Raw genomic sequence first — 15,114 nt, 5'->3', positions numbered from 1 at the left:
GTTATGAGTCTCCTCATCTTGGCCCTATGGTCAAGCGTGCCCTGCAGGTGCAAGAATGGATGCCCACAAAGAATAAGTACATTCACATCTCAAAAGATAAGCAGTTTATCAGTGTCTCAATCAAAGTAGGTGATGAGGCAGTAGCAGGTAAGGTAATGGTAGATGGAAGCACACCCACACATACGGTAGTCACTGTAGAACATGATGAAATGCTAAACCAAGTTCCACCCCAGTTGTGGACAGCTCATAAGACTGATGTAGGCTTGATAAAATCAGCCCAACCTGTTCACATTAAGCTGAAGCCACACATTAATCTACCATATCAGAAACAGTATCCCCTCAAGCAGCATGCGATTGACGGTATCAGGCCAACGATTAAGGGTCTGGTGGAAGCAGGGGTGTTGGTTAAAATTAAAAGCCGTTGCAACACACCCATTTTTCCCATGAGAAAACCAAATTCAACAGATTATCGTCTAGTCCATGATTTGCGAGCAGTTAATGCGATGGTAGACGGGGAAGTACCACACGTTCCAGACCCACACATGTTGCTATCAAACATCCCGCCAAACACCCAGTGGTACACAGTTATTGATTTATGTTCAGCCTTTTTCAGTGTACCATTACATCCAGATTCTCAATATCTGTTTGCCTTTATGTACGAAAATCAGCAATATGCTTACTCAAGACTTCCGCAGGGATTCTCGGATTCGCCTTCTATCTTTAACCGCGTGTTGACGCAAGATCTAGCAAGTTTGAACGAGCCTAGCACAGTGTTGCAGTACGTAGACGATCTGCTTATCTGTAGCCCTACAAAAGAACAATGTGGGAAGGACTCCATTGCCGTGCTCACAGCTTTAGCAGAAGGAGGGCACAAGGTCAGTAAAAACAAACTGCAGTTCTGCCAACAGTGGGTAGAATACTTGGGGAGAAGGCTATGTGGGGACAAAAGATGTATTGCACCATCTCAATTAGAGGCAGTGATCAAGGCTCCTCAACCGCAAACGGTGGGCCAGATGTTATCTTTTTTGGGCATGACAGGCTACAGCAGGCCGTGGATTTGTGACTATGCCATAAAAACTGCTCCGCTCAGGGCTCTGATAAGGGCAGCAGGGCAAACCAATAACACAGCACAGTTGGTATGGACAGAGGAAGCAGAAGGAGCGTTCCAAGCTCTAAAAATAGACATGCAATCCGCTCCAGTGTTGGGGACTCCTAACTATACCAAACCTTTTTATCTATATGTGGCTGAAAGGTCAGGCTTTGCCTGTGCTGTGCTTATGCAAGACACACCTACAGGGAAGCAACCTTTAGCATATTATAGCACCAAGCTGGACAACATAGAGGCTGGTTTGCCACCTTGCTATCAGGGGCTAGCCGCAGCTGTCTTTGCCTTTCAGAAAGCATCATCACTAACCATGGGACATCCTGTGACGTTGTACACTTCCCACCAAATTCATGCGCTATTGACAAGTCCACGATTTGTTTTAACACAAGCCAGACGCACGGGCTATGAGGTAATCCTATCGGCCCCTGAACTTAACATTCAGCGCTGTACCATTATCAACCCAGCCACAAAACTGGTGTTACCAACAGAAGGTAGGCCACATGACTGTATTCATGATACAGAGAAATTTATGCGTGCTAGAGAAGACTTACATAACCAACCAATACCGGCTGATCTCACACTGTTTGTTGATGGGTCATGTTTCTGAGACGCCACTGGTAGCCACGCCGGCTACGGGGTTGTCCAACTCAACAACGATGAGCAAACTTTCGTGACATTGAAATCATGTAAACTTGCTCAGCCTTGCTCAGCCCAGCTTGCGGAGATAAAAGCTCTAACAGCAGCATGTAAATTAGCAGAGGGAAAGTCGCTAAATGTATACACAGACTCAGCATATGCCTATGGAGTTTGCCATGTTCATGCTAACATATGGAAACAAAGAGGGTTTCGCAGAGCTGACGGCACTCCTGTAACTCATGGAGGTGCCATCCCAAAAGACTGATTCGTTGATAGCCAAAGGGAATAACCTTGCTGATGTGGCAGCCAAACAGGCAGCAATAGGTGCAATAATGGCACCCATCTTAACCATACAAGACTGTGAACCCCTCACTACCATGTCCTCTCTTATAACTGGCCAAAAAGCGCCTATGGGTGAAACGAGGAGCCATCAGAACAGTGCAACAGGGCCCAACAAATGGTCTCTGGCGAGATAGTCATGGCCATTTTGTATTACCAACCTTACTGTTAAGACATGCAATAATTTGGGCGCATGGTAGTGACCATTGCGCAAGGGGGGAGATCCTATGGAAATTGCAAGCAGTATGGTGGTCACCATTCATGGCAGCCACGGTAGATAGAGTACTAAGCGAATGCGAAACTTGAGCAAGATACAACATCAGGAAAGTTTTTACAGCCCCACTGGCGCATATACCACCCCCAGACGGTCCTTTCAGACACCTCACGTTAGACTATATAGACATGGGACCACACTCGAGAGCAAGAGGAATGAGATACATCTTGGTGGTTATATGTAGATAGAAAGAAAGGAAAAGGGAAAAAAAAAAATAAAAAGATAGAAAAGCAGCGTACACCTCACATATTTATTTCTCACAGTTGCACACACGTTTGGCTGGCATGCAGAAGCACCGTCTGTGTGTCGAGGGTGCGAGCCGCAGCTTCAGCTGCTCAGGTAGAGAGGCTTAGCCTGGTGTGTTTTTTCGCTGATTCGGTTCTGCAGGTTCTCTGCTGGTACACTGGAGATGGGGATCAAGCAGTTTGTCTCACTTGGGATAGATTGTGCTTTTTTGGTTCATAGTTTATGACTGACGTGCGACTTATTCGCGTTTAGAGGGAATAAATTTCTGTTATAACGGAAACGTGGCCACAGTTATCTATACAAAAGACACAGACTAACTAACTAACTAACTGATTGACTAACATAAACAACTGAAAATTGAAAAAAAATTAGCTTGCACCGTTAGCTCCGGTAAGGGAAAGCATGAGGGAAAGCGGCTGACCGGAAGTCACGCACAAAAAAACGGAAGTTGATCACTATTTACTTACATGTTTGAAAATAAGGTGGATATATTACCATATTTTGATTTGGATAGTCATGTGACAGACTGTTGCATCAGCCAGAAGATTCTGAAGGACCCCCAAAACACATTACAAGGTCAGAAAGTCTCTCTTAAAATGTTGATATTTTGATCTTTTTGGTCACTGGTGCGATATGTCCTCAAATCATGTGTCTTTCTGGATAACGCTAATAAAACATTTATGATGTTTATATATTTAAAAACTACCTATTTCATGTGAAAGATGACATTGATGTGTTGAAGTTTAAGTCATAGTTTTCCACAGTAGGCCGAGTTAAAGCCTGATTATAAAGGGAAAATTGTTTTTTTTCCCCTTCCTGGATAACGGTATGTCCTCCCTGGATAACAAAGATCTTCTGTTACCCAGGACATGTCCTCTGTTATCCAGAATGGACATGTTTATCAATACAGATTTGTATTAGTATCTGTAGCTTTTTAGGCATTGACTTGATATTGTTATATTATATTAATAACAATATTATGTATTTTTTTTTTACTTTTATGGCATTTTCTGTTATTTATGTTGAATTCATCTGATTCAATGAACACAGGCCATTATCATAGATTTTTGTGAAGTTATTGTCCAAAAATGAACCAATAATAATGCTATAATCTAATATTTATGTTTTAATAAGGTTTTAGTATAGTTTTTGATGTTTCAGGGTCAGTTTTGTTCTTCCAGATGCCGCTGTCTAATGAAGAGAGGCAGAGACTATACAGGGCCAGGAAGAATGCTGATCCACAAACTAGGGCTGAGTATCTTGAGGAAAAGAGAGCAAGGTATTGTGATTTAGTAGTAAAGGCAGATCAGTAAAAAGGAAAAAAAATATCTAAATAGGTTTACACTCATTGCAAAAGGCTTAGATGTTTTAGTTAACCCTCCTGTCATGTTGTGGGTCAAATTGACCCATTTCAAAGTTTAAGAACACAGAAAACATGTTTTTTATTAAGTATTGGAGCATGAAACCGTTTCTGCTGGACTTGATTAGTGTAATGAACATAAAAATGAAAAATGACTACTGACACGGCAGTGATAATGGAGGAAGGGTAAAAATATCACATTTCTTGCAAATCGAGACACAAGAGAATGACAACCCAGGAGGCTCTGGAACATATCCTTGATCAGGATAGTGAAGTTGAGGAGGAATTGTCTAAAAATGAAGATGATCTTGAGATCAACTCTGATCATGATGATGAATTTTCAGATAATGAGAGTATTGTCCAACAACCATCAACTCCAAGAGAAACATTCATATCAAAAAATGGCCAAATAGAATATTGAATGCTTTATTTTTGCCAGTGTACCAAAAGAAATCCGTTTGAAAGTTATTTTTTAATGAAAAACAAGTGAATTCTCATAAGTGAACTATAATCTGTAAGGGGTGAAACACTTCATTACATTAATGTCAATTGAGCTAACGATAATGTTTATAGAGAAAAGCATATTTACCTCCGCCAAGGAGGTTATGTTTTCGCCGGCGTTGGTTTGTCTGTTTGTCTGTCTGCAAAATAACTCAAAAAGTTATGAACAGATTTTGATGAAATTTTCAGGAACGGTGGATAATGGGAAAAGGAACAGATGATAAAATTTTAGTGGTGATCGGTTGAAGCAAAGCAGATAAAATAATAAATAAAATCTATGGTCTGACAGCCTCAGCAGCAATTAAGACGGTGAAAATAGCGCCATCTGGTGGCCGGAAAGCACGTCTTGTTCTACTTGCTAAATACTGTTGTAATTCTAAAGTTGGAGCGTCGGTAGCGTAGTGGATAGTGCCGGCGCCCCATGTACAGAGGTAATGCCTCACTTCAGCCGTCGCAGGTTTGACTCCGGCTTGCAACCATTTGCTGCATGTCTCCCCCCCGCTCTCTCTCTCACCCCATTTCACTCTATCCTGTTCATTAAAAGGCAAAAAGCCCTAAAAAATAATCTGTAATTCTAAAGTTGAAATTAATGTTCTGTGTTGGAAAAAAGAAAGTGAAAAATACAAAAAAACATTAGTAGTTACAACTGCAGCAGGTAAAAATAGAAGGCTATTTAAAGGAGCAATAAGCGAAATTCATCATTTCTAGATTGAAGGAATTCAAAAATTGCTATGTGAAGAACTAGAGGTGTAATTTCATCTGGAGTATAGCATGACCTCACACACCCTCTCTCTGTGTTGATCTCCAGCCCCTTGTTTACAAGCCTGTCCGGCTGCGTGTTCATGTACGTTCATGTGAATCCCCACCTGACATCCCGGGGTTAATGACCTCCGGACATTAACCCCGGGATGGGTTAATGTCCGGAGCTTGAGCAGCCCGCGAGCCAGGCGGGCAACCTGGTGAGCTCGGGAACTGCCCATTGGTCCGACATCCCATTGTTCCGACCATTTTAAACCCATTGTTCTGAAGTCCGTTCTGAAATCATCATGATGCCCTGTGGTTAAGGTCTGGTTAGGTTTAGGCACAAAAACCACTTGGTTAGGGTTAGGAAAAGATCATGGTGTGGATTAAAATGAAAAAGAAAGTGGCAAACACATAAGCTGTGAGCCTGCTTCGCCTCAAGCCTTTCCCAAAGGTAAAGCGAGGTGTGGCTCATGACACACTTTGTTTTGGTCTACAGGTAGTGCACAACAGCAAACCTAGTGGTGAAACGATTTCGCTTTTTGCCCCTTTAATGCATGAATCTATCTACATTAGCCACCTGAACCTCACTGAATATGACGTAGGCATGGACATTTCCAGTCACATCTCTGCAGGGCTTGAAATTAACTTTATATGGTAGCACTGCAAAATTTTGGGAGCACCCACTGTAATGTAAGAAACACCAACAGTGTAATCGATTTTTTTTATTGCAACAAAAAGTCGACATTATACTGTATACATTACATTGTGAAAGATGAAAATGAAGGTTTCTCTTTCATTCACAGTGGTGTTCAGTGGTAGCCTGGTGAAACCATCCCAGTCTCACTGTCAAGTTCTTAAGTGTGTTTTCCATGCAATATCCCCACTTGAAAGGGAGAGAGGCATCTACCAGAGGTCTTAACTGGATTTCACTCAATGACCAGGCTGCTTTTCCTTTTCCTTCCTTTATTTTTAGAAGCAAGCATTTTATGCCATTTGTCATGTGTAGGTGAAAAACCTTTCAATCAAAGAACCACAAAACCAGAGAAAAAAGTTTAAAGTCCAATCAGAATCACCAACAGAAAATAAGTATACAAAATACCAGAAAATAAAGACTTAAATATTGTGAAACCCAATTATTTTTACATTAAATTACAAATCAAGTGCAAATAAAGTTACCCACTGCTGTAAATGGTTTAGCATAGTTTCAGGTAAGTATGATTTTCACTACTTTTTAAATATTTATTGTTGTTTTAAATGTATATTTTAATGTGTTTTAACTTGTCTCAATTTCTGTATTTTACCATTAAATGTATTTTAACATGAATTACTTCTTAACCTTTCATTACAAATGTTTACAGGCTTTTTAACCTTAATTTTGAAAGGGTTTTAACATTAATTTTATGGTCAAATTTTATTAAAATGAAATTCCAAAATTACACTATCACAATTACAAAAATGCTTACAATTAAGAGTATGTATGAGTATAAATGCTTGAATTGAAACTATTGATATGAAATGATTCAAATCATGTTATATTCAAGTTGCTCTCCCAATCTACTACTACAAATTACTCCAGTGATACACCCAATACAATCAACATACATTCATAATAATTCACTAAATGTCGAAGTGAAACACTTTTAAACTGTGCTCAACACATACCAATTTAAATTTACACACATCACATTTCAAAAGTCAGGAGGGAGATTAACAAGCAATCAGCGCACACAGACAATTAGTTACCAAGCCACGCGTTACTGGGCGTCCGACCCCGTGGCTAAGCTAGCGTTAACACAACCAGTTAATCACAATGCACTACCTCCGTGCAAAGTCTCCTCATTAAACAGTTCAGCGTCTTACCGGCTGCCTCTCTGGTGTTTAGATGCTCTCACTCTGCATTGGCACTGCGAAAGATGAGGGAACAGATATATGCCTGCTGCCTGTGTACCTTTGTTCACTCTTTACCTGTGATGATGTGCGCCGCCTTTTAAGGCCCGGGCAGTAACTGGGCGATAGTGCGAAGGGTTCCTCCTTCCGGTTTATTGTGGAAGTGGATTCCTCGGTTTTGCTTGTCTTTTAGTTACTGTTCAGTTCTTTATTTTATTCCAGTTTGACCTGACACTCACAAGCTCATATTCTGGCAACGCCAGGCTAGTTCAGTGGTGGTTCAGTGGTGTTTTTTTCTAAAAAAGTCTCTTCATTTTCTCTTCTGTCCGGCGTGAATTAGCTACGGCTTCTAGTTCTGAGTGACAGAAGTGCCACTCGCATATGCGACCAAAACGGTCGCAATTTCGAGCCCTGCCTCTCTGTCAGCGTGTGGCTGTGAGTCACTCATTGGGATGTTGAAATGAATTCACCAGACTGTAAACTCCTGCCGACTTCTAGCTAGCTAAGTCGAGGTTTTTGAATATAAACATCAGCAAACATTGAGGAAAAGATGAAGAAGATGGGCATCAGCTAAACTAGCATCCTGTTCGCCATTGTACAGGCATTGGAAAATAAAGAGGACGACCTCTGTGCTGCATCAGTTTCTAACAGGAATTGTATAATCCTTTGGTTCACACAAACTTGGCTTAATCCTGGACAGCACCATTCAACCAAGTTATTTTTTTCGATATGCTGATCTAATAGAGCAAGGGACTTTGACGGGTCAGAGCAGAGGACTCTGGCGAGAGAAGCAGAGGAGACGTGTACTTTATGGTGAATAAGGACTGGTATAATGGTGAAAATGTGAGGTGCTGTCCTGTCCCTGCTGTGGATCACTGCTGTTCAGAGGCAGCTGCAGTGCAGTGCCACCTGTGTTTGGGAGAATTGACCTGCAGTCTTGTTATTGAGGTCAGATGTGTGGACAGTTAAATCATTACACAACCAAAAACCATGGATTACTAGAGCCATCTGGAAACCGGATCTAGTCAGTTATAAAGCAGCAGCCAACAATATAAGGATAAAATTACAGTGCACAAGTTAAAGGACCTGTTCAGATCACATTTCAGTGGAGTTGTGCCTTGTATAATTACATGCAACACACAAATGATTGATTGACTGATTGTTATAAGTAAAAATGCAAAAATACTCATGTTATTAAAAAAATACTCATGTTATTAACAATCAGTACCAAAGTGCATGTAAATTAAAAAAAAAAAAAAAAGGTATTATACATTCACAAGTGTGTGATGACTGCAGTGTATTTAACCACCTACCCAACACAGGAAGTTGAGATTTATCACCATAGTTTTCAAGCAGTTTACACAGGAGCGATTCATTCTTCTTGATAATCTTCCTCTGTAAGATCTGTAAGAGTGATATTTATTAAAATACTAGTTACACTTACACTGAACAAAATCTTTACCGACACTTTTGTTTCTGCTCTAATTTTTAGGTTTTAGTCAGACTCTTTTTATGCACACAAATGATTTGTGTCTCCTGAATTTTGGTCGCAAATGTTTTTTTGCTTTTTCTTAAATTGGTATTGGTGTTACAGAGCTATATATATAAATATATATGTCCTAAAAATCTCATTGAGATCAAAAATCTCTGTTTCACAATCAACCTGGTCGAGAGAGCAGCATAAACATCACAGCAACAAAAAACAGACAAAAACAATTGTCACACACCACAAATTAGTGAGCACAATGTCCAGTTAAAATGCATGTTATAATATGTTACGTATAATCATTTTAGAAAATTGTACATGTTTATACATGTACAATTTTCTAAAATGATTGCAATGACAAGTTGAGGAGCAATCAATAAATTGTTGATCCTTAAAACTGAATGAAACCCCTCCACAGTATTCAGCTCAGACATTTTCAGGTCCTTCTGTACTTTATTCCAGGAATAAGGAGCAGTATATCTGGAAGCTCTTTTGCCTAGTTCTGTTTGAACCTTAGGACCAGCATTTGTAGAATATTGTGAGAGTGAAGGCCATATTGCTTTTGGTTTTTACACATGTATGTACACATGTATGTACACAGATTAGAGGGAATCAGCCTAAGTAGAGATTTATATATAAAAACATCCAATGTGAAAGTCTGCAGACACACAGAGAGGGCCATTTAGTAGCAGCATACAGTGTACAGTGGTGTATGTGATTTCCAGAGCAAGTAATAAAATGTAAAGCACAATAGTATACAGTATGCAACCTGTAAGGCTCTGGTCAGGCACATTCATAAATAATAGATCCCCATAGTCCAATAAAAGTAAAAAGGTTGCAGAAAACAAGTGTTTCCTTGCCTTGAGGAACAAACAAAATTTATTTCTGATAAAAGAAGTCTAATTTAAGTTTCAGCTTAGAAACAAGATTTTCAGTGTGTGATCTGTATGACAAATTCTGATCAGTAATAATACTTTAATATTGTAACCATTTCAATTTCAACCCCTGGAGCAGCTGAGATGTTAGTGAGATTAGATGTTAACTTTAATTAAATTAGAAATTTGTATTAGTTTGGATCACAATGCCCAAGCCCTCCACTCAACCTCCTGTCCACCTGGACATGATGGCATGTGGGGGTGTTGGTTCTGGTCCTGGCCATTCATTGGTGTTGCCCTGCTCTGTGGATGGTGCTGTGGGGCAGATGCATGCTGGTGTTCTCCACATCCATAACCAATAACTACCATTAGAACCATTAGAAAACACTGTTGACTAGGATGAGCAAACCCCCTCCTGAGCCAACCATGAGCTCAGCCTCAATTTCAGTCAAAATTGGAAAGAAAATAGCATAACTTCACATACATAAAGGACTGTTGACCACAATGAGTAAACCCCCTCTTGAGGGCTGGGGTGTTTTTGTTGCTGACAGTTATCCTGCAATTCTTGTGAATGAAAACAGGTGAAGCTGCTGGTCATCATGGTAGCACAGTGTTTACAGGACACCACTGTTTGATATGGCAACACAGCCATATGGCACAATGAACACTTGTGACCTATTTAAGCTCCATTTAATCATTATTACCTGCTCTTATCTCCAGATTATCCACTAAATATCTGAGAATGTGTGTTGTTATACAAAGGTCAAAGGCCACGCCCATCAATGTTTGTTTTCATCCTTGCCCTTACATGCAGAGATTTCTCCAGATTATCTGAATCTTTTGATGATATTATGAATTTCATATGTTGAAATCCCTAAATTTTTTGCAGTTGAGTGTTGAGAAACTTAAACTGTTGGACTGTTTGCCAACCAGTCTTGGGTGTAACACACAAGAAAGGCGTTACAGAAATATATTATGCTTTAGCAATAATTAAGTAATACAATGCATTACCAACAGGATTTCAGGTGATATTATCATATTTACTATGTCATGTTACCACCTTACATAAACTGTTTATTGTTTTCATTTTTCTTTTATCCATACTACTTCACTTCCGCCAGTGCGCCACCAGAAAAATATCCCACAAAGGTTGTTGTATCTTCTCATGTTATTGCAGATGCCATACTGTGTGTCATCATGTTCAGTGTGTATCCATTAATATAACGATGTTTCCCTGTGGAATGCGGTGCATGGTTTTTGAGCATTTCACATCTTTACCAGTCTTTCATTGTCCCTGTCTCAACTTTTTGGAATATTTTACAGGAATCAAAGTCAGAATGATTGTACATTTAAAAAAACAAACAATAAAGTTTATGAGTTTAAAGTGATAGTTCAGGTTTTTGGACATGAAGTTGTGTGAAACGCTGACCATCTGTAGCTCTGATGTGACGGTGTCACTACTGTCAACGAGCCTCCTGCTCTGAGAAATGGCCCGTAGCTTACCGGTGAAAAAGTAGTTCTGAAGATATAAGGGGGACACATAACCAAAAGGTTTTAAGCTACAAAAAAGTATGCATGTGTTTTGTTAGACTATTTCAATAATTTTAAAACATCCCCGCATTACGTCAGACCTTGCTATCAATTGGGACTATTTTTTGGCCAGTATCACTCCGCCGTGCAGGCCCGCAAGACAGCACGCCAACAGAAATCAATTAGACAGTTCATCACCACGCCGTGCAGGTGCGCAGGATAGCAACGGCAAAGGCAAACTTCATTGGCGGTTTCCAACAGAGAACCAGTAGGCTATTATTAGTGAGGAAAAAGATGTACTTGCCCTATATACCTACTACTACAGCGCAAACACCGGCTCAGGCTCACGACACACCCTCGTCAGCTGTTGTAGGTAAACAGAGGAATACCAAAATGGTGCAAACTTGTGATTTCCCCAGCTGTGGGAATAAAAACATCGCTGGCTCCCAATTACATCGGTTTCCTGTTACAGATGTAACCCGTAGGCAACTTTGGCTAACCCACCACCAGAACAAAGCAGAGACTGGTCATAATCACATATGAATTCACATTTCTATGTGTTTGATTACTCATGTCATGGATTTAGCAGTTAGCCTAATATAATAAACTAAATGCTGACGGTAAAACGAGGCCGCGTATAATGTACTCTCCACAACACAACAGGCTATTAGTTAAATCAAACATTTTGTTTTACAGACAATCAGTTACAGACATCGTTATATAGACTGGTATTAGGTAATAAATCTCTCTTTGGGCACAGCAGTGTGGAAATTGCGTTTTCTCTGTCCGTCGGGATCTGTGGGCAGCTGAAGTGAGCTTGACATACACGCAGTTGCTTTACCCTCGCCGGCTTGGTAGCGAGGTTCATCCCAATTGACACAAGCCAAAGTTGCCTACGGGTTACATCTGTAACAGGAAACCAATGGAATTGGGAGCCAGCGATGTTTTTATTCCCACAGCTGGGGAAATCACAAGTTTGCACCATTTTGGTATTCCTCTGTTTACCTACAGCAGCTGACGAGGGTGTGTCGTGAGCCTGAGCCGGTGTTCACGCTTAAGTAGTAGGTATAGGGCTAGTACATCTTTTTCCTCACTAATAATAGCCTACTGGCTCTCTGTTGGAAACAGCCGATGAAGTTTTTGTTAGCCGTTGCTATCCTGCGCACCTGCACGGCGTGGTGATGAACTGTCTAATTGATTTCTGTTGGCGTGCTGTCTTGCGGGCCTGAACAGCGGAGTGATACTGGCCAGAAAATAATCCCAATTGATAGCAAGGTCTGACGTAATGCGGGGATGTTTTAAAATTATTGAAATAGTCTAACAAAACACATGCATACTTCTTGTAGCTTAAAACCTTTTGGTTACGTGTCCCCCTTATATCTTCAGAACTACTTTTTCACCGGTAAACTACGGGCTATTTCTCAGAGCAGGAGGCTCATTGACAGTAGTGACACCGTCACATCAGAGCTACAGATGGTCAGCGTTTCACACAACTTCATGTCCAAAAACCTGAACTATCACTTTAAACATTAAATATCTCGTCTTTATACTGATTCTCAATTGAAAAGAGGTCAAAAAGGAATTGCAAATAGTTGCATTATGTTTTTACACAGCGTCACAGCTTTTTTGGAATAAGGGTTGAACTTGTTTTGGTCTGCCGAGACTTAACTGTCCTCAGACTTTGTAGTCTTTACATGTCACAGTGATTTATTTGAATTAATGCTGATCAATGCCTACTTTCTAACAACAGCAATATTGCAAATACCTTTATTACTGAATTTCCTTTGTTTGTGCGTAGTTCTTCACAAATACAGCTATTTTGTACAAACATTTATAAATGAATTGTGTATTTACAGGGATTACCTCATTAATCATAATAAAAGTAATTAAATATCTGAGTGCTTACCTTAACTATGCTGTATCCAGCAATATTCCAGTGATAGATGCAGTGAGCAGTATTTTGGTGTTGTTAACATTCCCAGTGTCAACTGAGGCTTCCGTCTACCAACTGGCATTTAGAAATATTTACATGTTCAACACTAAGGAGGAGGGGCATACACGCCTAGCAATAACAGAAGACGAGCTGCTGAGAGAAGAGGGAGAGCAGTAGCTTTGATGAAAAGTCACTGTCAGCAAACCAATATTAGCTGAATTTATCACCATTGTATGTGCCTCCTTCACTGCCTTTGGTCAAATACACCAGCATTAGAGATGCTGTTATACTGTAACTATTAGTAAGAAACAAATCTGCAAAAAGGGCTTTAGTTTCTGAGAGACCTCTGCCCCAGGGGAAACATACACAACCATGTTTCTTCATAACTGAAATATATCTAGTTTTTTTTAAATGAATGGTTGTATAAAAATATTTTACAGCAAAATCTATTTACTTGGTTATTTATTGATCTTTTTGGTATTTGGATCCTCCCCAAAACTGAAAATAGTTAAAATGTAGGCCTTTCTCTTTTCTTATAAAAACAGGTTATTTGACTGTTCACTTCACTGTCTGATGTCAGTAGCCCCTAAGTAGGTAACTCGTGCAGCCAGCACTTCAAACCAACGCATTCAGTGGGGTTCTATTAGTGTAAATGTGTGAGGAGAAGAACACAAACCATAGAATAAGACAAATAATGACTGGTGTGACGATGGGGATGTGAGGTGCTGTCCTATTCCTGCTGTGGATCACTGCTAACGGTTCTCGTCACAGTATCTCTGTGCTCATAAGCACGGATTTTTAACAAATTTGCGAATAAGCTTTAATAGAAATTAGGAGCAAAAACAAGTGTGTCTATCCTTTTTAGCTGCTATTTGACTCTCTCTCACAGACAAGTGGAAATGGAGCCAAGTACAATCAAAGCAAAAAGGATGCACCTGATATCAATAAACTGATTTGAATCTGTCACACAACAAAGTGTGCAATAAGTAAGCAGATCTGGGGGGTATTCCATCAAGCAGGCTAAAGGCAAATCCAGGCTTAAATGGCCAAGTCTGGCTAATGTGAGCCAGAGTTCTGTTCCATCAAAGTGGCTAAGAGTAGCCTCACATCGGTACCCAAGGAAACCATGGTTCTGGCTAAGCCTGATACATCGAGCTAAACTCCGGTTTCCGTTCCATCAACCTGAGACACAACTCCGTTCCATCAAGGTGGTTAACCTGAATCTCAGCCTAGTAACCATGGTAATTTATGCTGCCGGCCAATCCTGGTCTGTAGCAGGATTAAGATGAGGATTAGCTCCATCTTCTGTTCAATGGACAAGAACAGACACCTAAAAGACAGTTCTGCCAGTGCTTACACACTGTCATGTAATGATAAAATAATATGTAGATCATAAAATATATAACATCATTAATCAAAAAACATTAACTATCAAAAAACAAGTTAAAATGTAATAAAAATAAGATAATAAAAAAAACACTTACAACAATAAAGCCAAAATCAAACTAATAACAACAAAACTATAATAAAATTAAACTGAGGCATTAAAAAAAGATTGTATGTACACCAAACCACATGAATATGCGATTGCCCTCCCATCCCCACTCCACTCTGTTTCCAATTGGCTAGCAAATTCACAGCCAATTAAGGTCACCTGACAACGGCGTATAAGGAGTGCATCCAAGAGAAGGAGAGGGACACGCCTGCTGCCAAGTCCTCCTCTGGCTACTGAGATTGCTTCTGTTGAGACATAATAGTGAGGGATGAAGATGGGACACACACCATTGTGGTTCGCCTGTTCCTCATCCTGCACATTCCATACATGTAAGAGGATTTTCCTTATTTTGATATAATGAGGGACAGAGCTTACAATGGACTCCCAAATGATGAGAAATAGATAATAATAATAATCAGACGCGTGTTCAGATCAGACGCGTGATGACGCAGCACTGAGAGGACGTGCAGCACCTGGCTCCCGCTCCAAACATTTCTAAAAACATATATTTGTGGACCTAGTCAGCCAAGTGTGGTTACAGCTCTTCGTCCAAAGACAAAGAAACATGTCTAAAAAAGATCAGAGCATATGAACCAGAGGAGAGCAGCGACGGCTGCAAAACGCAAGTAACGTTACCGAACCACAGCATGACGCAGCTAACCTAGCCTCTGTGTCATCGGAGCATGTGAGTGATAAACTTGTT

General features: G+C 40.2%; 1 protein-coding gene across 6 annotated transcripts in view; it reads right to left on the bottom strand.

Moving 5' to 3' along the window:
- Nucleotides 1-15,114, bottom strand: part of LOC117252429 (VIP36-like protein) — a 174,074-nt gene that overhangs the window by 35,017 nt on the left and 123,943 nt on the right. Inside the window, exon 9 of one of the 6 annotated variants that reach the window (XR_013492064.1) lies at nt 8,406-8,496. The exons of the other annotated variants lie outside the window; for them this stretch is intronic. The gene's annotated coding sequence lies outside the window, so the exon portion shown is untranslated. The remainder of the gene's footprint in view (nt 1-8,405; nt 8,497-15,114) is intronic. 6 annotated transcript variants of the gene reach the window in all.

The sequence above is a fragment of the Epinephelus lanceolatus genome, chromosome 9, assembly GCF_041903045.1.
Source record: "Epinephelus lanceolatus isolate andai-2023 chromosome 9, ASM4190304v1, whole genome shotgun sequence".
Taxonomy (NCBI): Eukaryota; Metazoa; Chordata; class Actinopteri; order Perciformes; family Serranidae; genus Epinephelus; species Epinephelus lanceolatus.
The sequence above is the reverse complement of the archived record's forward strand: the minus strand, read 5'-3'. Positions and strand labels throughout refer to the sequence as shown.